This window comes from Callorhinus ursinus, unplaced genomic scaffold, assembly GCF_003265705.2.
Source record: "Callorhinus ursinus isolate GAN/ISIS: 27379988/994484 unplaced genomic scaffold, GSC_fseal_2.0 scaffold39, whole genome shotgun sequence".
NCBI classification, from domain to species: Eukaryota; Metazoa; Chordata; class Mammalia; order Carnivora; family Otariidae; genus Callorhinus; species Callorhinus ursinus.
Window position 1 is genome coordinate 6,412,597 of NW_027397101.1, and position 24,932 is coordinate 6,437,528.

The 24,932-nt window shown below is 43.4% G+C and overlaps 1 pseudogene; it reads left to right on the plus strand.

Moving 5' to 3' along the window:
* Positions 1 to 244: 244 nt before the first annotated feature.
* LOC141370588 (developmental pluripotency-associated protein 3-like) lies at positions 245 to 24,116 on the plus strand (annotated as a pseudogene).
* Positions 24,117 to 24,932: the final 816 nt, after the last annotated feature.

A 24,932-nucleotide genomic window follows, 5' to 3' on the forward strand; every position in this document is an offset into this window, starting at 1 on the left:
CATCTCTGCTTTGAAGCTATTCCAAAAAATAACCAACTTTAACTTTTAAATGGAATACTTTTTTCTCCTACAATTTTCTCTGAGGACCCATGGATTCCTACAAGTGGTTCTACAGACTTTCTAGAGTTTACCCAATCACTTCTTTGGAGACTCCATCCACAGACAGGGTGGTCTCAGTGGGGTTTCAATCACACCTCCCTCCGAACACTCACGCCCCCAGCCCTGGCAGCAGACCAGGTCCCAGATGGCTGGAGCACCCCTGGCCACAGGAACCGCCTCAAAGACAGGTGAGCAGGTGAGCCACTGAGGCTGCTTCTCCAGGACTCCTCTGGAGAGCAGAAGCTGAACACCTGTGACTTCAAAATGTACTTTGTGAGTCCTGCATAGCATTTTCAAAAGCAGAGACTTTTATAAGAAAAATCCAGATTTCTGGCTTTTCTTGAGAATTGGAGGACCTGGTGACCCCTGGGCCACATCCCCGAAGTGGCTGTGGCTGGTCGTGGTTTGTCACAGTGCCCAGCACATGGCCCTTGTCACACATTTATATTTCCTGCCTGGCCCCGCTCCCTGCTCTGTCGACCTGCTGCAGGAGACCACCCTGGCCTGAAGCCCCCGGGCCCAAAAGACTTCCCACTGGGGATTTTTCCTTGAAGGGAGGAAGCCTGTGCACCCAGGAGGGGAGAATGGGACAAATTCAGAAGGTGGCTGATCCAAAAAGCAGAGTGACTCTGCCTAAGGATAACAGAAGCAAGACCGAGGGACACTCAGAGATTCAGCCTTTCAGGGCCTCGTGGTCATATCCAGGCCCTGCTGGCCTCCAGCCATCAGCCTTTCTCCTCAACCTGTTCCTCTGCAAAAGGGGATGAGGATGGGGCCATGATGGCTGTGTGGTTTGAGGGCTAAATGCTCTGGCTCAGGCAATCTGTGCTCAGTGCTCAATGCACATTTGCTCTCCCTTCTCCCACTGGAATGCACACCCCAGCCCATCTCGACTTCCCAGCTGCAGAAGCCCAGAAATGGCCTTTGGTGCTTAGGTCTGTGTGGGGCCTTCTGTCATTCATAAGTTTAATGGCCACTAATACAACCAGAAATCTTCGTTCCCAGAGAATGTTGTTTTGGGCTTCCCAGGTAGAGGGACGACTGGTAATCACCCTGCTGCAAAGACTCTGAAAGGCTCTGGCCTCACAGATACGAGTAGGGTTGGAGGCTTTTAGAACCCCATAAGTCTCTGTCCCACCTTTTCTCAGGAGGGCCTGACAGATTACTCAGGAGATGTTAATCCCAAATAAGTAACAGAGGCAACATGCAAATGCTCTGTTTTGCTCCTACCAGTGACCTGGGCAACAAAGGTGCCGGAATAAGGCGCACACAGGGAATGCTTCCCCAGAGCTGGGAGGCCACGTTGACCTGAGGACAACCTGTTTTCTATTTCAGGCACCGTGGGTTCCACGCAGCAAGATTCAATCTCAAGCACGCACAGACTTCTGAGAAGTCCTAAGGGTCTTTGGGGCTTTCTGCTGTTTGGGAGGCTGTAGATTGTGACTGTGTGTGTCTGGGCTGCTCCTCCCCCGTTTGTGAGTTGAGAGCCAAAGCACTCAGTGGGTGCATTTGCAACTTCTCAAAGGAAGGAGAGACAGCCCGTAAATGGACCCGGTGCTTTTTCTGGGGCTGTTTACAGAGAAGTAACCCCTGTGTCATTTTCCCTAGCAGGGAGGTCCTTCCCTTGATTGCTAATCGTCTGTGTACTTTAGCCATGTGTGGCGTAAGCCGTGGTCGGGGCTCTGAGCAGCGAGGTCCCTCCACCCGCAGCTTTCTTTTAACTGCACAGAACACAGCAGGCCATGCCGGCCGGGCCACCCAGGGAGCAGCCACCGCAGAGTTCTCCTGCGGGAGACCTCCCTGTATTCTCCACTCTGCTCCTGACCACCAGGACAGCTGAGCAGCCCTCCCTGACCTCCCACTCAGGACACCTTCTCGTGCCTTCCACCCAGGTCAGCAGCGTGACCAGAGTGCCTGTCCTACTGAGGCTTTCTCAGAGCCAGCCAGCAAACAGCTCTCCCTTGAAGCCTTAGGAACAGCCCAGGAGGGGAAGTGGGCAGAGGAGTGGCCACTGGGGAGCGTGGCCTCCAGCCTCACTGCCTCCACACTGTACCAGCAAGGGCAGCTCTGGTACCACCACAAGAAGCGTGCTTGGGAGCCTCCATGGGACCCTTGATGGCTCAGAGCACTTGGGATGATTGGAGGCCTGAGGGGCTAGCTGGATCGAGGGACCAAGGGAGGAAGGAAGGGGAGGCCAGGGCCTGATCAGAACGTTCTTGTTCTAAGGACAGTGAGCAAGGGATTGATGGCAGATTAAATTTCCATCTCTCAAAGATCCCTCCGGCTTCAGTGTGGAGGCTGGCCAAAGGAGGGGCAAGGACAGAAGCCAGGAGATGGGGCCAGGAGCTCTCATGGTCCTCCGGGGAGAGGGGAGGGGTGTGAAGGAGGGTGGGGTCGGTCCTGGTGTGTTCCAGGAGCTGGCCAAAGCCACTGCCTTCTTGGGATTTATGTTCTAGAGGGGCTGCTAGATAATAATACATAAAATTTCCACTTTGATCAGTTCTGTGAATAAAACTATGCGGAGTGAGGGGAAAGGGGTGATGAAGCTTGTGAGCACACAGATCCTGGGGCCCCAGCTCACTGAATCAGCACATCCAGGGGTGGCTCCCAGAGATAAGTTTGTTCAACTAATATCCCAGGTGAGTCTTATCATCAGACAAGCTTCAGAAAGAGACACATGAGGACCGTGGTTTGTGAAATCAGACACCCTAGGGCTTTAACGCTGCTCCTGCCACTTTTCTTGTGACCTTGGGCCCTCCACTTAATCCTCCCCAGCCTCATTTTCCTCACCTGTAAGATGGGAACCCAAACAGTGCTAGTCTGACAGGGTTGTTATAAAGATCAATGATAAAATGCACATAAACCACTTTGCCGGGTGCCTGGCCCATAGTGCGGTATATAAAATATGGGGGAGAGGCTCCATGAATGGTTATACTTGGTTCTATTTTATCAAGTCAATGAGTCTATACTAAGCTTCACTATTCATATTTTACATTTCAGAAATCAAACTCCTTTTCCCTTGTCCCCCAAGTTAGATCAAGTCCAACTGGTCCCACCTCAGACCATGTGTCCCATCCCCATGGCCAACACTCTGGCAAAGCCATCATCCCCACTGTAACAGCTTCTGACCAGGGCTCTCCCTTACCACCTCCAACCCTCCCATTCTCCACGCCTCCACCCTGCTGTTGTTGTAGTCAGATTGGGGCACTTTCTCTCTTAGTTTAACAGCTTTCCATTGCTTTCCAAATAAAACTCAACATCATTACGGTAATTCACCCAGTCTCACCCTAATCTGGCTCTAGCTCCACACTCTGGCCTCGCTATGGAAACTTTATGCCAGGAATTCTCACTTGCAACTTAAATTTATGACTTATTCTGGAAACCTTCAGTCCCCCCTCTGATATGCTTCCATAGCCTAAAACTCATCAGACTTAAAATTCATTAGTCTTGCTAGTGGTCATTTAATGTCTGTCTTCCCTTGAAATATTAAGTGCCATGAGAGCAAGTGTAGGGTCTGTCTTCTTAGAGACGTGCATCATATTGGGATTAAGAGCCTCAAATAATGAGACAACTTCCTAATTTCAACTCATGAGACAACTCCCTAGCTTCAAATCTCGGCTCCATCACTTACTAAGCGTGTGATCTCAGCCAAATTATTTGGACATTCTGGGCTTCACCTTCCAAATCTACCAGTCTATGGGATTATTTTATAAATAAGTTAAATAATACATGAGAACTGCATAGACCATTGCCTGATAGACAGCAGACATTTACTAAAATTTTAACTGCTATTATAATTACTCACTCTAGACCTATATTTAGACATTATGTACTCAATAAATACTTGTTGAATGAAGAATATTCTTTATCTTACTTAGTATCGTGGCTTGAATATGCCCAACAGCTACCATTTAGTGGTACTTCTACTCCAGAGCTAGGCAGTCTTGGCTAGATAACTCATGTATTTTGTGCAGGATTAAGAATGGAGTTCCTATAGGATGATTTGGAGAAGAGATTCTGATTTCAGGAATAGAATATGTGTCATCAGAATTTTCTTGGGTACGAGGTGATTTTGGAGTAACTCATTTGCAGAATGCTTTGAAAGCACTTTGGCTTCCAAGTTCTCAAATGCAATTAAAATAATGGAAATATTGTAGTATAATCTAATTCTTTTCCTTCAGGATTGCTTACTGCTGGTTAAAGTGTTGATTTTAGTATATAGAAAGCTATACAATATAGTGACATGGGTCCAATAAATGTCTTTAAAAAAAATCCATGCTCTGCATCATGAAGTGTTGCCTATCTTCACCAACACCATCTGAAGGCAGAGTTTTTGTGTGCTAGAAAAATATCAGGGGTATCCTATACGCAAGCTCTGCAGAGCTCCCAACCACCATTTGGTGTATTTGATGTGGGATTTCAAAACAGTATGAACGTGCAAACCTCCTTCTGGACCCACCCCAGCAGGCAGTTCCTTCTAAACATTAAGGTTTGTTTTGATGCTCAAAAGTTTACCTGGGTCATTAAATACCAGACTTCCATATGCGTGACCGGGCCTAAAAGAGGTACCAGGAGAAGTGAGAATAGACATGGACCAGCCACATGCTCCAATAGTAATTGATACATAGTATCAAGCTGCATCAATAGATCCAGAAAGGGAGGGAGACTATATCCTTCACATTTCCCAGGTAGAGCGGGGAAGGAGCAGAGAGGTGGGCTGAACCCCCCACATGCACCCAACTGAGTTTTGACCTTAAGACAGTCTACAAATCACATTTCTTCTAAAGAGACCAAAATGTTGTAGGTCACCATTCTAGTACTTAACAGCTCACCCTATGTCCCCATACTTTGGCTTTCTCAATGTCTTTCCTCAAAATGAGCCACACCTATCTGGAATAAACACTATCACATGGTAATTTAAACCAAGGCTTCTTTATCTTGAATAAGAAACCCCTGGGGATCATATTCAAATGCAGATCATGACTCAGGAAGTCTGCAATGGGGCCGAGGACTCTGCATTTCAAGCAAACTCCCCAGTGATATTTATGCTGATGGTTTGTGGGCAACATGTGGGGCTTCGGTTGCAAGGGTTAGCCAGCTAGGTGCCCGCAGGGTGTGTGTGTGAGGGGGTGGGTACCCAGGAGACAACAAAATCCTGGAAGTGGTGTTCATTTTGGTTATAAAACATTTTTCCATTCCTTCTTTCCCAGTCTCCACACCAGTTTTATTCACACTCCATGGAGCCAGTCACCTTCACCCCAACCACGACTGGTAAAAATATGTTCATGTCATGCTCGGAATTCATCAGTCTCCATGCTCTATTGTCTACCTCTGGAGATGGAAAAGACGTTGCCTACTTTATTAGCTTGCCATGGTCTTCCCAGACTGTTCTGTTGTTGATTTTCACAAAGAAAATAAGCAAACAACTGGGAGAAAGGGAGCTGGTTAACATGGATAATTCTGCTGTTCTGTTAACTTTAAAATTGTGATGGAATTTCTGCTTTAGCTCAAAGTATCTGTCGACCTTATTCCCCGACGTCAGCGTTTTAAGCAGACCGTCCGTCCCCACAATCCCCACATTTGGTTCTGACAAGAGTCTTGATAGTCTTTTAACATGTGCAATTGTAGGCCAAGATGTTTGTGTTTATGTCCCAAGCCCAGAATAAATAAATAGCTACATGGTATTGAAATCACCTGTCAAAATATCCTCTGTGTCTGCGGCACAAAGAGAAGTCTCTCGGTGTGATTGGCTAACTTGCTGGAAGAATTCAAAGGCTGTTTATCTCATTTAGTAAAAAAAAAAAGACCTATAATTACTACATTTTGACCCCAAGGCAGGCAATTACTTCACAAAAGCTCTCCCCAGGAAACCAGACATTAGCCTGGCTAATTAGGCTGACCTCACTGCAAACTGCTCTTCGCTGAGCACATGGTGACTGGACACCGAGGCAGGCTGCCGGGCTGTGCCAGACACAGGGCCTGCCAGGCAGAGGACACGGGCTGGCACTGCACTGTGTGCTGTGTTTTGTGTTTTACTACTTACTTTTATGTGCTCCTTGAAGCCCAGTCCCTCTCCCAGAGACGGGCTCTCATCAAAAAGAAGTGGCTCCCAGACAAACTGATCTTTATTGCGTGGGGTGGAGGAGGAAGCTGGAAAAAAGAAAAAAGAAAGGAAAGCAACTGAGGTCGTAAATTCTTTTTCGGTCTTTGCCCTTTAGGAAAATGGCTTGTTGTGTCAGCCAATTAGGCACATTTCCTAGCCCGCTTTTGTCCTCGCACACTTTGGTGGTTGACTTCTGTTTGGGTTCTGGGTTCTATGAGGCTGAGCTGATATATATATATATATATATTTTAATATCCATATAAATTTGTATATATATATATATATATTTTAATGTCCCAAGCATGTAGAATTCTCTCCTGCTAAAAAAATCAGACATCTCCCCAAGGGGTGCTGGGAGGTGGATTACAAAATCATCGGGCCCCTTCCACACATGAAGAAACGCATAGGAAGATGGTGTGAGCGGTTCCATGGCTGGTGAAAATGCTCTCCGTTGGCCCTGAACTCCAGGACACTCCAGCAACTGAAACAAGGGTCTGCACATTGGGAGGTTTTCAAGGAAGGGGAATTGGTGATTCTCTTCTAGGGATGCAGGCTAGAGATGTCCAGGGGTGAATGCACAACAGGATGCCTTGGAAGATGCAGAGATGGTTATTTGGTTGGGGCAGGTCTCAGAAAGCAGAAAGCAGCCCACATCAGCTTGAGTCAGCTTGGCTGAGGGGTCAGAATGGCCAGGCTGAGTCATCTCTTTGAGCTCACACGCTAGTGGTGTTAAAGAAAAAAATTATTCTGACACTTGTTAAAACAGAAGGAAGACTTTAGTCAGGACTATGGCAACAGGTGTCAGGACTGTGGCAATGGGAGAGAGATGGGGCTCCACTCTGAATACAGCCAAGACAGCTGGGGGTTTATAGCCCAGGAGCAGAGCAAGAGGGTCAGTGGATGGAAAAGTACTAAGAGGAGACATCAAGGTAGGAGGATTCTTGCTAAACCAACCTAAGATTCTTGCTGAAGGAGGGCCAGTGTGATCGATACGGAGGGTAAGGGATGAGGAATTTGATCAGATATGGAAGGTGATCAGATATCAGGCACAGTGGGATTCTCCCTAACCTGACTTAGCAGGATTCTTGCTACATCACGAGGCAGGCTGAAGACAGGGCCCAAGGATGAAGCCTCGTCGAGAAGAGGTTTCGGAGGAGTCTAAAGTTTGGTCAAGGAGAGAGTCTTCGTCCATGGAAGGTTGAAAGGCAAAAGGTGCAGAAGCACCTGGACCTTTCACCTAACGGTTTTAAAACAAGGACCAGAAAGGGAATGAAGCAGCCCTGAGCCAGGAGAGGTGGGTGTTCTCGGGTGTGCACGTGGCTCATCTGGTGCTCCTGGCTTCTGGACAGCTAAGCAGCTCCAGCTGCCTGGCCACATGAGAACCAGGTGGAGAGCATTCCAGGAGGTCCTGAGGCAGAATCTCCCCAGGCTTCCTACAGATGAAAGAGGCGAGATGTTCTGTGACTACACTCTGAGCAGCCAGCAGCATTCGGTGCTGTACCTGCCATCGGAGGATCTGATGTTTACTCTACTCTACCTTGTGTGGCACTCTGGGGGTTCCAGGAAATTTCCCAGAGCTGTATGGAAAAGCTAAGACTAATGTTACACACTCATTCTTCCTCAAAGGCATCTGGGAGGGATAAATAAAGACAAAGTGATGATGCCAGCATTTTGAATGACCATTTCGAAAGCGCATCACCTAATAATGCTCTGGTTGCATGGCTTGGGCTGTCGTCAGTCCCTCGTCTATCTCTTTCACCAAACTAAACCCTTTCCTCAGGGTAAGATGACTCAGCCGAGTAGGGCCCGGGGTATGACAGAGAGGATTTGTAAAAGGTAAACCATGGCTCTCATAGGAATATCAAATGAACATATGCCAAGGATTTTATTTGACTTATCAATTAATGAGAGAACCAGTAAGATGTTAGCACTGGTTCAAAGGAGAACCCAAGGGACACACATCCATAGGCTGTTAAGAATACCGAAATGAATTTGCTTAGTAGATGCAAAAGTCACTCCTTCCACAGTGGGGGAAAGAAATCAATGGGACCTCGATCACATGCAAAATGTGTTTGCATTGCTGTCAGTTATCCACAATTTACAGAGCTCTAAAAAGCTCAATGGCAGTGAAAGGGGCAGACACCACATAAAACTGGACATAAAATCAAATAGATCTGGAAGACAGGCCAGATAGTGCCTAGTTTTCCAATGAAGATGCCCAGCTATCTTTTTGGTTTGTTTCAAAGCTTTTCACAGTTTTTTTCTAATATGTAATATGTACACACACACACACACACACACACACGCCTGGGTGTGTTTTTCCACCTCTCTATTCATGCAAATGTTGTTTACTTTTTTTTTTTTTCAGAGAGAGAGAGAGAGGTGAGCACATGGTAGCTGGGGTTGAAGGGGGGGGAAGGGGCAGAGGAGGAGGGAGAGAATCCTAAGCAGACTCCACGCTGAGTGAGGAGCCCGACTGGGGGCTCCACCTCACAACCCTGATATCCCAACCTGAGGCCGAAATCAAGAATAAGACACTTAATGGACTGAGCCACCCATACGTCCCCAAATGTTGTTTACTTTTTAATTAAAGCACTCTTCCCCCTTGTTCCCAGTCTGTCCACATATGACTTACCCAACCTGCCTAGACCTAATAAATCCAAATCTGAGGGGGCCCAGGACTCTGCCTTTTAAGCAGCTGCCCCAGGTGAGTCTCTGATGTACAGCACACCCATCAGAGCGGTGGGGAGATGGTTCATGGATTAAAATTGAAACTTGAACCGTGGGCAGAATTTGGGAAAGAGAGCAGAAAGCATTCCAGGAAGTGGGTAGCTGTGGGGGAAAGGGCAGGGAAGTAAGGGTAAGTGTGGGAATGTCTGGGGAGGCAAGGATTCCTGCCCGAGGAAAGCGTGGCGGGGGGGGGTGGGGTGCAGGGAGGAGGGGAAGAATAGATCAGATGAGTGGGAGGTGCAGGAGAGGCAGACTCAGTCCTGAGTTAATGCACATATTTTTCAGCAGCAAATCAATATAAGAAAAGCAGTGTTTAAGGAAGGCTTGTGGGGGCATAGTAGACAGCACAGGCTCTGTTCTCCAATAACATGGAGGCATGTTTCCTGAATGTGCTGCTCCATTTCAGTCTGGGAAAGGAGGAGATGCTTATTCAGAAAGAGAGCAAGAAGTGGTTGATTTCCTTAGATATAATCATTGAGAGACTGAATACATAAGCAGGCAATGGCCAGACCATATATAAAAATAGAACACTGACCCACAGTCTGCATCGGCCACCCAGGAAACCAATCCATGATACAGTAACCAGCCCAGAAAACCAACCTGCTGTCACTAAGGTTTTTACAGGAAGTCCGACCACTATCTCTAGCAGCTGCGCCAGGCAGCCAAACAATAACCTCTGTAACAACCGGCCCCAAATAACCAGGACTTGGTTAATAATGGACAACTACCCTAAGTTTTGTCCCTGCCTCCAGTTTAAGACCAACCAGAGAAAGCCAAATCCTAGACAATCGAGTAGAATGCCCCCCTTGTAATTATCCCTCCCCCAGCTTTCCCAGGCCAAACAGCCTCCAATCAGTGCACACCTGAAGCCTCCCCTTCTCTCCACTATAAAGCTTTCCCACTCGTCTGCCTGCCTTGACCCTCTGCCAAATGCAAGTGATGGTGGCTGACTCCCTTGCTAGAACACACTCCGAATAAATAGCTTTTGCTTGTTCTCTTTGGGTGGTCTTTGTTTATTTCCACACCACAGTCATCTACATCTCTGCTCCCCCAGCATAAGAACATTTACACCCACAGACCTGCCAATTTGAACATGCAAGATTATTTTCCCTATTAATGCAATAGGCTTCATCTCCAGCATACCATTTATCATTCCTGCATGCCCCATATATCTCACTCATTACATCTCAGTAAAAAAATAATTCCATCAGGCAGCTGCAGGAAGTACAAAGAAAAAGTAGGAACTTAGAGATCATGGGTTCTAGTCCCAACCCTGTACCATCCATGTCTTCCTAGGTCAACATCTTCAACTTTCTGGGCATTTTTTTCCTGTTCTGTGAGATATGGAAATTAGTAGTAGATGGTCTCAGGTTCCCTGTAGTTCTAGCAACCCGTGATTTCAGAAAGAGCTACATTTCTCACTCCAGCATATTTTTAATGCACTGCTTTCTGAATTCAGAAATCCTTATACACCTACATTTTTAGGTGTCTTTGTCTTTCACAGGCTAGCTCTTTATTCATTGAGTTTTCTCACTTAAAAATTTTTTTCAGATGTTTCAGAATTGTATAGGAAAATGGATTAAAAACTTCTTTTCCATCTGTTCCAAAACTTTTACTAAGCACCCACTCTGAAAATCACAGCACCGAATTACTTGGTAGTAAAAAGGAGATTAATGATTTGGTTTATGCCTTGAGGACCTCACTCACAAATTGGAGGAATATGAAATTTGAGATTGTAAATCTACCCAAAAAATGCAGATGTAAACAAATGGGCCTGAACAAGAAGTGCAGCGAGTGAGCACACGAGGCAAAGAAATTGGGTAATGACTTAGTCGTGGAGAAGGTGGAATTGGAGCTGGGTCCGGAGGTAGGCAGTATTCAAACAGGTGGAGAAGAAAAAGAGAGAAGAGAAGGCTTTCCAGGAAAGACAAATGGTGTAAATCAAGAAAGAATAACTTGCGAGGCACCTGGGTGGCTCAGTCGGTTAAGCGTCTGCCTTCGGCTCAGGTCTTGATCCCAGCGTCCTGGGATCGAGCCCCACATGAGGCTATCTGTTCAGTGGGGAACCTGCTTCTCCCTCTGCCTACTGCTTCCCCTGCTTGTGCTCTCTTTCTCTCTCTGTCAAATAAATAAATAAAATCTTAAAAAAAAAAAAAAGAATAACTTGCTTTCAGAATCCCCCAAGTAGCCTTGTCAGACTGAGTTCTATGAGGGAGCAGAGATCAATAGCACAGGAATAGTGACTTTCAGTCAAAACACACAGGACAACCAAGGCCAAGCTGAAAGCTGCAACTTGTCTAAGTATTGCTTGGCACTATAAATTCTGTTTCCCATAAATCCTATAGTAAAACAGACTTCTTATTAGGGATTGAACAGACTTCTTCTTCCCGAATGAGGGGAAGAATTTGGCAATGTTTGCTCTGTGTGTGTGTGTGTGCACACACGTGCATGTGTGTGACCCTATTTATCTCTAGTAATGCTTTTAAAAAAATTATGCTATCATATACACAACATAAAATTTACCATTTTAACCATTTTTAAGTGTACAGTTCAGTAGTATTAAGTACATTCGATCATTTTTCATCATCCCAAGCTAAAACTCAATACCCACTAAATAATAATTCCCATTTTCCCCACCCAGGCCTCTGGTAACCACTGTTCCATTTTATGAGTGACTACTCTAGGTCCCTTATATAAGTGGAATCATTCAATATTTGTCCTTTGTGTCAAGGTGTTAGCATAATGTCTTCAAAGTTTATTCATGTGATAGCATGTATCAGAATATCATTTGTTTTTAAGGCTGAATAATATTTCATTGAAATATTATTTCAATATCCCAAAATACCATATTTTGTTTATCCATTTATCCATTGATGGACATTTGGGTCATTTCCATCTTTGGCTATTGTGAACAATGCCACTACGAACATAGGCCTACAAATATCTGTTTGGGTTAGTTGCTTTCAGTTCTTTGGGGTATATCCCCACAAGTGAAACTGCTGGATCATATGGTAATTCTAGGTTTAATTTTTTGAGACTCTGCTATCTCATTTTTCATAGTGATAACACCATTTTACATTCCCACCAGCAATGTACAAGTGTTCCAATTTCTTCACATCCTCATCAACACCTGTTGCTTCCTGTTTTTTTCCTCAGTAACCATCCTAATGGGTATGAAGTGGTATCTCATTGTGGATTCTGATTTGCATTTCCCTCATGGTTACTGATATTGAGCATCTTTTCATGTGCTTTTTGTCCATTTGTATGACTTCTTTGGAAAGTCTATTCAAGTCCTTTGTCCATTTTTTTTTAAATGGGTTGTGTGGGGTTTTTTTTGTCGTTGAGTTGTAGAAATTCTTTATAGATTCTGGACATTAATACCTATCAAATAGATGATTTGCAAGTAGTTTCTCCCATTCTGTGGATTGTCTTTCCATTCTGTCGATGTGTCCTTTAATGCACGTACAGAAACATTTAATTTTGATAAAGGTCAATTTGTCTTTTTTTCTTCTATTGCCTCTGATTTTGGTGTCATATCCAAGAAATCACTGCCAAATCTAATGTTATGAAGATTTCCCCCTGTGTGTGCTCCTAAGAGTTTTATAGTTTTAGCTCTTACATTTAGATCTTTGATCCATTTTGAACTAATTTTTGCATACGGTTTAAGGTAAGTGTCCAGTTTCATTTCTTTGCATGTGGATGTCCAATTTTCCCAGCACAATTTGTTGAATAGATTGTCCTTTCCCCCACCGAATGGTCTTGGTTCTCTCAGTGAAAATCGTTCCAGCATATAGGGAAAGGCTTATTTCTGGTCTCTCTATTCTTTTGCCTTTTAAGATAACTCATAATAAATGATGCACCAAGATGGTGCCCTCTACTCCAAAAGAGAAAGAAATTGCTTTTCCTGATAATTATAATGAGCTTCTGGTGTGAGAAAATGCTTAGCTTTAGTTATTTACTTTTCTCTTTAGGAACTTTTAATAATTATACATTCACAAGAAGTTACAAAAATAGTCCTGAAGTCCCATGTACACTTCACCCAACTTCTCCCAATGGTATATCTTATCTGTCTATAGGGAAATATCAAAACCAAGAAATTGACATTAGTATAATCCCAGATCTTATTCATATTTCATCAGTTTTGCATGTACTTGTGCATATGTGCGTGTGTGTGTGTGCAGTCCTATGCACTTTTATCACACGTGTAGATTCATGTAACCACCACCCTAATCAAGACACAGAATAATCCCACCACAAGTTTCCTTCGTGCTACCTCTTTATAGCCATGCCCACCTCCCTCCCTTCTCTCCCCCTCCCTAACCCCTGACAATCACTACATCTCTTCTCCATCTCTATGATTCTATCACTTCAAAAATGTTACATAATGTATGGAATATTTTGAGACTGTCTTTTTGCTCTCAGCTTTATTCCCTTGAGATCCCTCTCAAATGTTGAATGTATCAATAGTGGTTCTTTATTGCTGAGTAGAATTCCATAGTATGGATATTCCTGTGTGTTTAACTATCTGTCCATCAAGGAACATTGGGGCTGTTTACAATTTAAGGTTATTACAAATAAAGTTAAAACGATCATTCCTGTACCTGCTTTTGTGTGGACAATAAATTTCAATTTCTCTGGGGTAACTGCCCAGGAGTAAAATGGTTAGATCATATGGTATGTTTAGTTTTATAAGAAATCTTTAAATAATTTTCTAGGATGGCTGTACCATTTTACATTCCCACCAGTAATGTCTGAGGAGACCCGGTTTCTCTGCATCATCCCTAGTATTTGGTTATTGTGACTATTTTTTATCTTAGCTGTTCTAAAAGGTGTGTAGTGATACCTTACTGTGATTTTTCAGAAATGGTTTATAATTTGCCGCATACCAGTTCAACAACTTTGCATTACTGTCTTCTTCCTCTGAGTCCCACTTGGAACAGAGAAAACTCATTCCACATTCCCTTCCCATTCCTCCCTTCATTATCCTAGGACTAAAGGAATGTAGAAAAGTGTCCCCATTTTCTCTTGGGTCACATAGTCCTAACCGAGCCCCAGTGATGGCGTTACCTTTGCTTTCAGCACTGGCCCTGTAGTCAGCAGGGAATGAAGGAAGGATGCCTCCGGCCAGAGGACTACAGGGAAGAAGCAAGGCTGTCCTTTGTGTCTGTGTAGATTCATTTTCTAGTCATAGTGCAGGTTGTTTTGCTTTCTGCTGCTTGGGGAGAGAGGGAAACGTAAATGTACCCACTGTTGGTTAAGCCTCCTGGACAGTAAAAACAAAGGCAGCTCTACTGCTTTTTTCCTAAATAATGTCAGATAAACCCTTGGAGAACTCTTCAAAGATGATTTGCACGTTTCAAAGACTTTTGAAGTTAGAAGGGGTCCTGGGCAAGACCCTCAGTAAACATCGCTTACATGCCTACTGTGTGCCTGACTCTAGGAGGGGCGCTGGGCTAGAGCCCCGCGTAGGAACGAGCCAGACTCTCCAACTAGTGTGGGCAGATAAGATTGAGGCAGGTCACAGGCTCAGGCAAAAAGGAACAAGTGGTTGCTGGGAGTCGGGAGGACCCTGCAGCTCACTGACCGGAATTGGGGAACTCAGTGATCAACTCACCCAAAGCTTCTCAAGCTTGAAGGAGGCTGAGAATCACGTAGAATGCCTACTAAAAACATAAATTCCTGGATCCCACTCCAGATGGACTGAATCAGAACCTCTGGAGGAAGAACCCAGGAAACTGTGTTTTATTTTATTTATTTATTTTTTAGGAAGCTGTGTTTTAAAACAAGCTATCCATATGTGCTATGGACTGAACTGTGTGCCCCCCTTGCCAAATTCATTTGTTGTTGAAGTCCTAAACCCCGATGTCATGGTATTTGGAGTTGGGGGCCCTTGGGAGGTAGTTAGGTTTAGATGAGGTCATGAGGGTGGGGCCCTCATGATGGGATTAATGCTGTTATAAAAAGAAACATGAGACACTTGCATACACGGATAAATGACCATGTGAGGGCACAGCAGGAAGATGGCCATCTGCAAGCCACAAAGAGGGCCCACCCCAGGAGATGAATCAGCCAGCACCCTGAGCTTGGACTTCAGCCTGCAGAACTGAGAAATCAATTCCTGTTGTTTCAGCCCCCCAGTCCTCGGTATTTTGTTATGGCAGCCCGAGCAGTCTCATACAACAGGATTCTTAGAATTAACCTGATGGAGAACCATGGACCCAATCGAGCCCTCTCATTTGACAGGTGAGGAGACTGAAGCACAGTGAAGTTAGAAACCTCATCTGGTGTCCCCATACCTCGTTAATGGCCCCCTCATGACTGAGTCCATGTTCTCTGATTTTTAAGCCAGGGCCCATGCTGCCCCCTCAAAGATGACAAGTAAGTTTATTTGCACGTCAACTCTAGCTGATGGCCAGTGGCTGCCAAGAGACACTGTGTCAGGAAGGAATCTGAGGACAACCCCAGGCTCAGGCGGTATGGGCACCGTGACTGGCAGAGAGGGCACACAGAGTCAGAAGCATCACGGTTTCGGTGGGAAACCCGGACTTGGAATCCAGCTACCCAGGTTGGTAAGGGCTCTTACCACTTGACGTCACCAAGAACAGTACAACTTGAAGTTGTGGCCCAGGACAGCAGCAGCACTGGGGACTTACAACGGTGTATATTCTTGGGTCCTAGCCAGACTTACTGGATTGGGATCCCAGGGAACAGGGCCCGTGAATCTGTCCCCAGGCTGATGCCCGCGACAGCTTGAGAAGCGCTGCGCTAGAGAGTAAGGACCACGGTTCCATGTCTCTGGGTGGGGACCATGAGAAGACAGGATAAAATAAAAACTGCTTTACAAACGTGGACTGGTCTCCATCTCCCTAGCAGGAGTCCTACTGCCACAGGCTCACTCTGTGCCTGTGGGATGGTGGCTGCCCTGCCCGGGTCTCAGTATTTAGCAAGGCGCCCCTCACGTCTACTCCTCTGGTTGCATGTGGAACAAATGGAATCCCTCAGAGACCTCCTGAGAATGTCAGGATGTTTCTTCCAGTCCTCATCCCTCATAACCAATGAAAACATGCCAGGGCTGTGTATTTTTAGTTCAGGACATCTGTATATGCCAGCCCCCGAGCCTGCCTTCTAGCCACGTGGCCCGTGTTGTGCAACCACTACACTCCTTTATTACAAACCCTTCCATTTTCTGTTAAGTAATGTGTTTGGAAGCCTGACTGAATTAGAGACAGTAAGTATTTGATTGCTTACATTATTTTGGTTCAAACATGGCTCAAGGCCTGGGACTCATTTATTTATTTTTATACGGTACATTTCTATTTCACTTGGGGATTTGCCACCCCCATTCTCTCTTCCAGCAGCTCTCCCTTCGCCCATCCACTCCCCTTGCCACCTTTCTTCCCCATTCTGACTCTCTTGTGGGGTGGAGAGTTTGTGAAAGATGCCCCATCAGCAGCCTCCAAGCCAAAGACTCTGTTCCTGCCAGTGTGTTTCGCTCGCACGTTCTGCTGCCCACCCAGGGCTGCAGACCTGACAGACAGAGACCACCTACCAGTGGCTCAACAAAGGCATGCATTTTCCATGAACTAGCCAGCCTGCTCCCTTCGGGTGCCCTGCTCCCTTTGGATGTGGGCCTGAGCTTGTGAAGGGAGGACCCTTCTTCCGGGAGCCACTAAACCTGGACACAAAGCTTGGGGCAGGTTTTTGCTGAACATCATCCTGGGGAGGAAAGCTAGCAACATGGACATGACAGAATCAATATCCTATTACAGGTCCCCTGAGCCAAGCTGTCCCCTGCCTACCCCTGCCCCCATTTGCAAAAACAGCCTGCTCTGCATATGGGATGGAAACTGTGTCCTGGCAAAACACAAAAAGTAAATATTTAAAGGGAAAAAAGCACACACAAGGAAACAAAATGCCTTGCATTTATGTTTCCATGGTCTGCCGCCAAGTACCTCCCAGCCTCTCCCGGCTGGTGTTCAGCGTGCCATATGGTTGGAGACCAGCGGATTAAACCCTTCCATGGTTGTGAAAAACATCAGTCCATTTGGTCTGGCCTTTCTCTGCCTGCATTTGTTGTTCATTTGCGAGTTTCTCACATCCCCCGGCTGACTGCTGTCAGTGTGTTTACAGGTTTTAGATTTCTGATGGAATCTAAAACGCCACACCACACAGAGCCTGCTGCAGACCATCTCCAGGAGGAAGGGAGGGGGCCCTAAGGCGCTCAAATGAATGTTGGCGAACAGAGCCCTATGACATGTATGGTCCAAACCAAGCTCACATTTTGATGCTGCAGTGATGAATACTTCCCCCCAAAACTCAGGCCTCCCAAAAAAGTGATTTTCTGTGTTATCCCCCACTTGGCATCCTCCTGTGATCCTGCTGACCCAGAAGCTTGAAGGGTGGGGCCTGGCCAGGCAATAGGGGAAAACTGGCCAGCATTGGAGGGAAAGATACACGAGAGGAATGACGAATGACACCAGGGCTGTCTAGAACAAAGCCTTGTCCACTTCTCACTTGGGGATGGAACTAGACCCCTGACTTTTCATGTTGAAGGTATTGCAATAAATTGTCATAAGAAATGAAATTAAAATATCCCCCAGTCGGGAGAGTGAAAGCACAGCATCCATGTGATGATTAAGGGAGACAAACAGTTGTAAGGGAAAGCTGGGCCTGTTAAGGAAGCTAAGAGATAAGCAGTTGGAGTGTGATTTGCACATCAAAATTAGACTTCCAAGCCCTGGGCTCATAGCCTTTTCCCACCATCCCTCATTTTGCCTAGTGGCTTCTACACACAAAGCCTTATGGAGAAAATTCTGTTCTTATTTCTCACTCAGCTCTATCTAGTTCACGCTGGGATTCTGTTCGATTTAGGCCCTGTAACACATTGAGTTGGTTGAGGAAGATTATTCAGCAGGATTTGTAGGCGCCTCTTGGCTGTGGATTTCTGGGTGGGCTAAGGCGCCAACAGATGTGTGTTCATCTTTGAACACAGGGAAAGACATAATACAAACTCATCGCATTTATTTTTTTGCAGCTTCTAGCCTGGGTTCACAGAGAGGCTGTCACTATCATGAGTCGGAAGTTTCCTGATTTGGAAAGATAAGAAGTATACTTCTTTATTATAGCAAATCATGCCTTGAAGTTGCATGATTATTGGAGCGAAGACTCTGGAGACTTGAAGAAGTCATTTCACCCTCACCTCTGGTCCTTTGAGTACTAACTTTCAATTTGGACTTTTATAGGACCGCTGACTTGATAAAATGTCCTAATGTGTCAAAATGTGTCTAGCGTCATTCACGTGAGTGATATTTACAAGACCAGAAGTGATTGGAATTAACCTTTGAGTATATTCTAGTAGAGAATCTCAAACCCTAAGAGGTAACACCATGAGCCAACACCACCAACACCACCAACATAGCTATGTAAGACTAGAACAACGTGCCACAAAATATAGTAAGCCCCAGAGTGGACATGAGAGACAAGTGAAGGAAAACTGAAGAGAAGTGTCCCCAGATCTGCAAGGAAAGCCACATTTTGACCAAAGCAAAGAAGCAGCCATCCTCCTGATGTTATGAAGAGATAAGCAATTTTAACTGCGAAACATATAAACTAGAAATGGAACACAACATTCTTTCAAAAAATACTAATGTCACTTAAAGGCTATAAATTTTCCTCAGTATAGAAATCTGACCATAACTCTTAGGTTTCAACAGGAAGTGTTTTTTTCCCTTAATTTTGAGATAATTTATCATTTTTTAATTTAAATACAATTTAGTTAACATATAATGTATTATTAGTTTCAGAGGTAGAATTTAGTGATTCATCAGTTGCATATAACACTCAGTGCTCATTACATCACATGCCCTCCTTAATGTCCATCACCCAGTTACCCCATCCCCCTACACCTCTCCCCTCAAGCAACCCTCAGTTTGTTTCTTATAGTTAAGAGTCTCTTATGGTTTGCCTCCCTCTCTGTTTTTATCTCATTTTATTTTTCCTTCCTTCCCCTATGTTCATCTGTTTTGTTTCTTAAATTTCATGTATGAGTGAAATCATATGGTATTTGTCTTTCTCTGACTGATTTATTTCACTTAGCGTAACACTGTCTGGTTCCATCCACATCATTGCAAATGGCAAGATTTCATCCTTTCTGATAGCTGAGTAATATTCCATTGTATATATGAACCACATCTTCTTTATCCATTCATCTGTTGAAGGACATCTCTGCTCCTTACACAGTTTGTCTATTGTGGACATTGCTGCTATGAACATTGGGGTGCAAATGCCCCTTATTTTCACTACATTTGTATCTTTGGGGTAAATACCTAGTAGTGCGATTGCTGGGTCATAGGGTAGCTCTATTTTTAATGTCTTGAGGATCCTCCATACTGTTTACCAGAGTGGCTGTACCAGCTTGCATTCCCACCAAGAGTTTAAGAGGGTTTCCCTTTCTCCACATCCTCGCCAACATCTGTTATTTCCTGTCTTGTTAATTTCTGCCATTCTAACTGGTGTGAGGTGGTATCTCATTGAGGTTTTGATTTGTATTTCCCTGATGGCTAGTGATGTTGAACATTTTTTCATGTGTCTATTAGCCATTTGTATGTCTTCTTGCGGGAAGTGTCTGTTCATGTCTTCTGTTGATTTCTTGACTGGATTATTGGTTTTTTGGATGTTGAGTTTCAGAAGTTCTTTATAGATCTTGGATACCAGCCCTTTATCTGATATGTCATTTGCAAATATCTTCTCCCATTCCGTGGGTTGCCTCTTAGTTTTGTTGACTGTTTCCTTTGCTGTGCATAGGTTTTTTTATCTTCATGAAGTCCCAAAAGTTCATTTTTGCTTTTGTTCACTTGCCTTTATGGATGTGTCTTGAAAGAAGTTGCTATGACCAATGTCAAAGACATTACTGCCTATGTTCTCCTCTAGAATTTTGATGGATTCCTGTCTCACATTGCGGTCTTTCATCCATTTTGAGTTTATCTTTGTGTATGGTGTAAGAGAATGGTCCAGTTTCATTCTTCTGCATGTGGCTATCCAGTTTTCCCGGCACCATTTATTGAAGAGACTGTCTTTTTTCCATTGGATGTTCTTTCCAGTCTTGTTGAAGATTAGTTGACCATAGAGTAGAGGGTCCACTTCTGGGCTCTCTATTCTGTTCCATTGATCGATGTTGTCTGTTTTTGTGCCAATACCATGCTGTCTTAATGATCACAGCTTTGTAATATAGCTTGAAGTTAGGCATTTTGATGCTCCCAGCTTTGGTTTTCTTTTTCAACATTGCCCTGGCAATTCAGGGTCTTCTCTGGTTCCATACAAATTTTAGGATTGTTTGTTCCAGCTTTGTGAAAAATGCTGCTGGTGTTTTGATAGGGATTTCTCTGAATGTGTAGATAGCTCTAGGTAGCATAGACATTTTAACAGTATTTGTTCTTCTAATCCATGAACATGGAATGTTTTTCCATTTCTTTGTGTCTTCCTCAATCTCTTTCTTAAGTGTTTTAGAGTTTTCTGAGTACAGATCTTTTACCTTTTTGGTTAGATAATTTATCATTTTTAATTTGCCTTTTTTCTTTTAACAGGTACCACCAGATTATTTTCCCAAAGTGTATGCTAGTTCAGACCCTACCAGCATCATAAGGCATGAGAGATAAGTCTCCCCACATCTTTACTGGCACTGAATATTATCACTATTATTATTTTTTGCCAAGCTAATTGGCAAACCATTGGATCTCTTTATTGTTACATAACATTCCTTCAAATACTGGTGATGTTGGGCATATTTTCAAATGTTTGACAGTCATTTTCATTTCAACTTCAATGAATTGCCCACTTTCCTACTTTCTTTCTCTCTTTATTTTTTTGCTCACCAACTAAGGACCTGCACTGCTATGTCTGGGGAAAGGAGCAGGCATGGTCCTTGCTGGGGGTGGTCACTGCTGACATTATGCACCATCAGCTAATGGTGCTGCTGCCACCAGATAACAATTCTTCACCATTGGTAGGCACTGCTACCCCAGATGGCATCAAGATGTCCTTCATAGCTGTCTTCCCTGCTGGCTACTTGTTGAGCCCCACAGACCCTTGCTGCCATCCCAAAGCCACAGCTTAGTGACCCACCTCCGCAGGTGCCCAGGCAGCTGGCCACCTGGGACCACACCTGAGAGCAAAGCTTCCACCCTGCCCCTCTCCACCTCGGAAGCAAAAAAGCTGTGCTGTTCTTCAGAGGACTAAACCCTTTTCAAAAGATCCAAGTGGTCCCTGAAACATTTTTTAAAGGCTGTTAAATTTTAATTTCCCCCTCAGTAGAGGGGTCTCCTCAAGAAGAAGAAAGGAGATACTTCCATTTTTCCTTGGTACATTTACCAATACAAAGTAAAATTTAAAAGATACTAGTTAATTTTTAATTTGAGATGATTTTTTAACACTGCTTTTCAGCTTACTGTTACTGAATGCATAACCTGTAGGCATATTTTCATACTCTTAAATAACCTTTAAAATACTATATTAATAGATACATATGTGTATTATATATGTGTGTATGCATATGTAACTACACATATACAATAGTTTCCACTAAATGTAGGGATGCTCCTATATTTGGATTCAATCTTGAATTTTTGCCAAAATCTACTTCAGATTTAGCATCAGCCTTTAGAAGGCCAAAGAACTGAATGTTGACTTCAACTTCATTTCTGGTATCCCCAAACTTGGATATGACCAATGATTGTGAGAACCCACAGATTCTCATCATATCTAATCAGGAGAACAACAATAGTAATATGAACCAAGCAAGATATCATTTGAACTGATTATTAATGTCTCATTATTTACCTTAAGGTCTAGATAAGCATTCTGAATACAACAGGGGGCAAAATCTCCTTATGTATTTTATATGTTAAAATTCTATCAGTCAGTTATAGATTGCAAAAAATATTAACTTCACATGAAAAACAATTGTTAACAATTTTCCAATTATTAAATGGGGACATAGACAAATGATTAATACAAATTTTAAAAGAGCAAGTTAGCTAAGTAACTAAAAAAATATTGTATCTTTTTAAAGCCAATATACATCAATAAAAATTTCAACAATATAAGGGGGAAATAACCATTAAATTATACTATAATGCTAATATTTAGAGAATTATTTGGCAGGGAAGCATTACTAATGTTAAACAAAGCAAACTTTAAGAACTATGTTGAATTTCTGGTTACTTAATTCCATATAGACCATGGATCTTTCCAGGAAAGTTCCTATTTTGGAATTCTTATCTATGAGAATGAATTTAAGGCAGAATTTCATATTTGTCACCCTGAAATTTTTTAAGGAGGAAAATAAATCCACAATCATACACTATAACCTACACACCCTGATAAATAACTATTAATCCAGATATAATAAAGAATAAAAATTAAGAAGAAAGTCCTGCAGATAAATGAGTTGCTCGAAGTATATACTTTCACTAGCCAAATTTCAAAACAATAGATTTTGTATGAGTTCTTTCAAAAGATAATTTTTATGGTTTGAGGTCTATGGAAACTAAAATTTTGATCAAAAACTTGTCAAAATCTTGCTCTGGTGAAGGCTGTTTTCAGTAGATGAAGACAAAGGACTTTTGTGATTTGATTTACTCAAGTGATTAGGTACAAAGTTCCTCCCAGAAAACATATTATTAAGAAGTCTTTCCTCCTGAATCATATTCTGCTGTGTGCCGAAGGCTTAGTGGTGTTATTAAATGTGCTACTTTTGTACTTTTTACATCAGTTTGAAGTCTAGTGTCCTTCGTCTATTTTGATGCCGGGAGGCTCTGGTTCTTCCCAGCAAAGCGAATCTTATTGAAGAAATATTTATAAAATGAAAAGTCCATCAAGAAAAGTGTTGGGCAATTGCCTCTGACAAGAACAAACACAGTGAAGGCTACAAGTGATTTAGGAGTCACAAGCATCCCACAGTTGTTTGCACTCTTTAGTTGCGTACTGAGAAAGCTATGATGACACAGAACTGCTGCCTGTGACTGCCAGTGAGTGGGCCTCCCATCATTCCTTTCCATCCAAGGACAAACCACACGACATAGAAGGAATTGTGGAACTGCCTTATTGTGTAATTTTACGAAATGTACCAACAAACTCAAATAGCCGCTATTAGGTGTTCAAAGGCTGCTTGAGCTACAAAAAGCTTTAAACTTGGGCCATGCAGAGAATGCCAATTTAGCATGTACAAACAACCAAAATTTGCTTGCAGAGAAAGTAGCTCATTTGTAGTGCATGCTGAGAAATGCACCACCTGATGGGCTTTGAGAAGGCAAGTGTCTCAGTCTCTAGCCTGCTGTAAGGTCCTCCCACATTCCCGCTGCCAGAAAGGTATTGGGCTTGGCACACAGGCAAGGGAGAGTTGAAGTGTATGTGGAAATTCAGATGATAGTGTTATCTTACAAGCCAATTACATTACTCCATTGCTCTATTTTTAGAGTGAACATTTAAGGACAAATTTTTCCTCGAGTGCATGCAAAAATATTAGAAATAAAGATGACCAAGGTTTGTTCTTTCTCTCACCACGGTTTGTTGAAGTTGAGTTTTTCTTGCTCCTTCTGGGCTATATAGTTCTTTCCAGGCTACTTTGCAGCAAGTTGAGTCTTGAGCACCACCTTCCACTGGAATCTGAAGATCTAGTAAAAGCTTCAGTACGTGACTAAGCTTTCAATGGACTCACCAAAGGAAGCTTTACCCAACCTGGGCCCCAGAGACTTCTCAAATGCCTAGTGAAGAGAATTCCCAGGAAGGCTCAGCTACCTCTCAACCTATCTCAGAAGTATCAGTAAGGAACCACAGTAAATTGACTCTCAAACCCTAGTATCAAATTCCCTTCCCCTCTACCAAATAGCAGGACAGAGAGAAGAACTCACAGTGTTTGGTTTACTGCACACTCAGCAGGAGGAGGGGTAGAGTAAGGACATTGTTAACTGCACAGAAAGAAAGGATGGAAAGGATAGATGGTGCCATTTATTAAATACCAGTGCCACCTCAACCAGCTCTCTACGCTTCAAAAAGAATGACAGCAGAAGGAAATTGATGTTGAATCAAGGGTGGAAAGATTAGATGTAGCTGTCATTATTGCCTGTATCATAGAGATCTTTCTGAGCGTACCAGCATGGAAAAGAAATATGACATGGAGTCGATGTAAACATAAACCTCACTCTTGTACTGTTTTTTCTTGCTAGTAATGTTAAGATCATCATGCAGCAGGTTGGGAACACTGCTTTATGTTAGGACAAACTATGTATTTTGATAATCTATGATGTAAGCTCTGTCTTTTTTGTATCTTTTCTACCTTGATACCAGTCATTTGTGAGGAAGCCATGTAGTTTGCATTTGAAGACTTCCGTATACTTTAGCTCCACTTTTTGATTTGACCCAAAGAAGCACTAATAGGTTTTGAGCGTTGCCTGTGTGTTTTAGAAGCCTGAAGTCATTAAGAAAAAACCTAACACCAAAAATTGGAAGCCAAGTAACTTGTGCAGAATGAATACATAGAAACCATTGGGAGGTTTGGCTAGAGCATAATTAGGGTAGGGTGCATAAACTAGATTTTCTGGCTTTCAAAACTTTGAATTGTAATAAAGATTTTTCAGTGTGCTATTTCACTTTTCAGTAGCAAATAAATGTGTGTGCACAGAGGATCTTATTAAAATTGAGACTTATTTGAAAAAAAAAAGAAAGAAAGATGACCAAGTGAAGGCAGCAATCTGAGGTTATATTCAGGTATTCTCTTCAAGCAGTGCATTCATTTTCAGTTTGGGGGCTGCTCCAGCTCCATAGACGAAATCTTCAGGCACAGGAGGTGAAGACAGTAGAAGATTTGACTTTAGCTGGTTATGTTTACAGAGGGTTTCTCAATGTTTGCCTTATTGACATTCGGAACTAATAACTCTTTGTTGTGAGGGGCTGGCTGTCTTGTGCACAGTAGGATGTTGAACAGCATCCCTAGCCTCTACCCTAC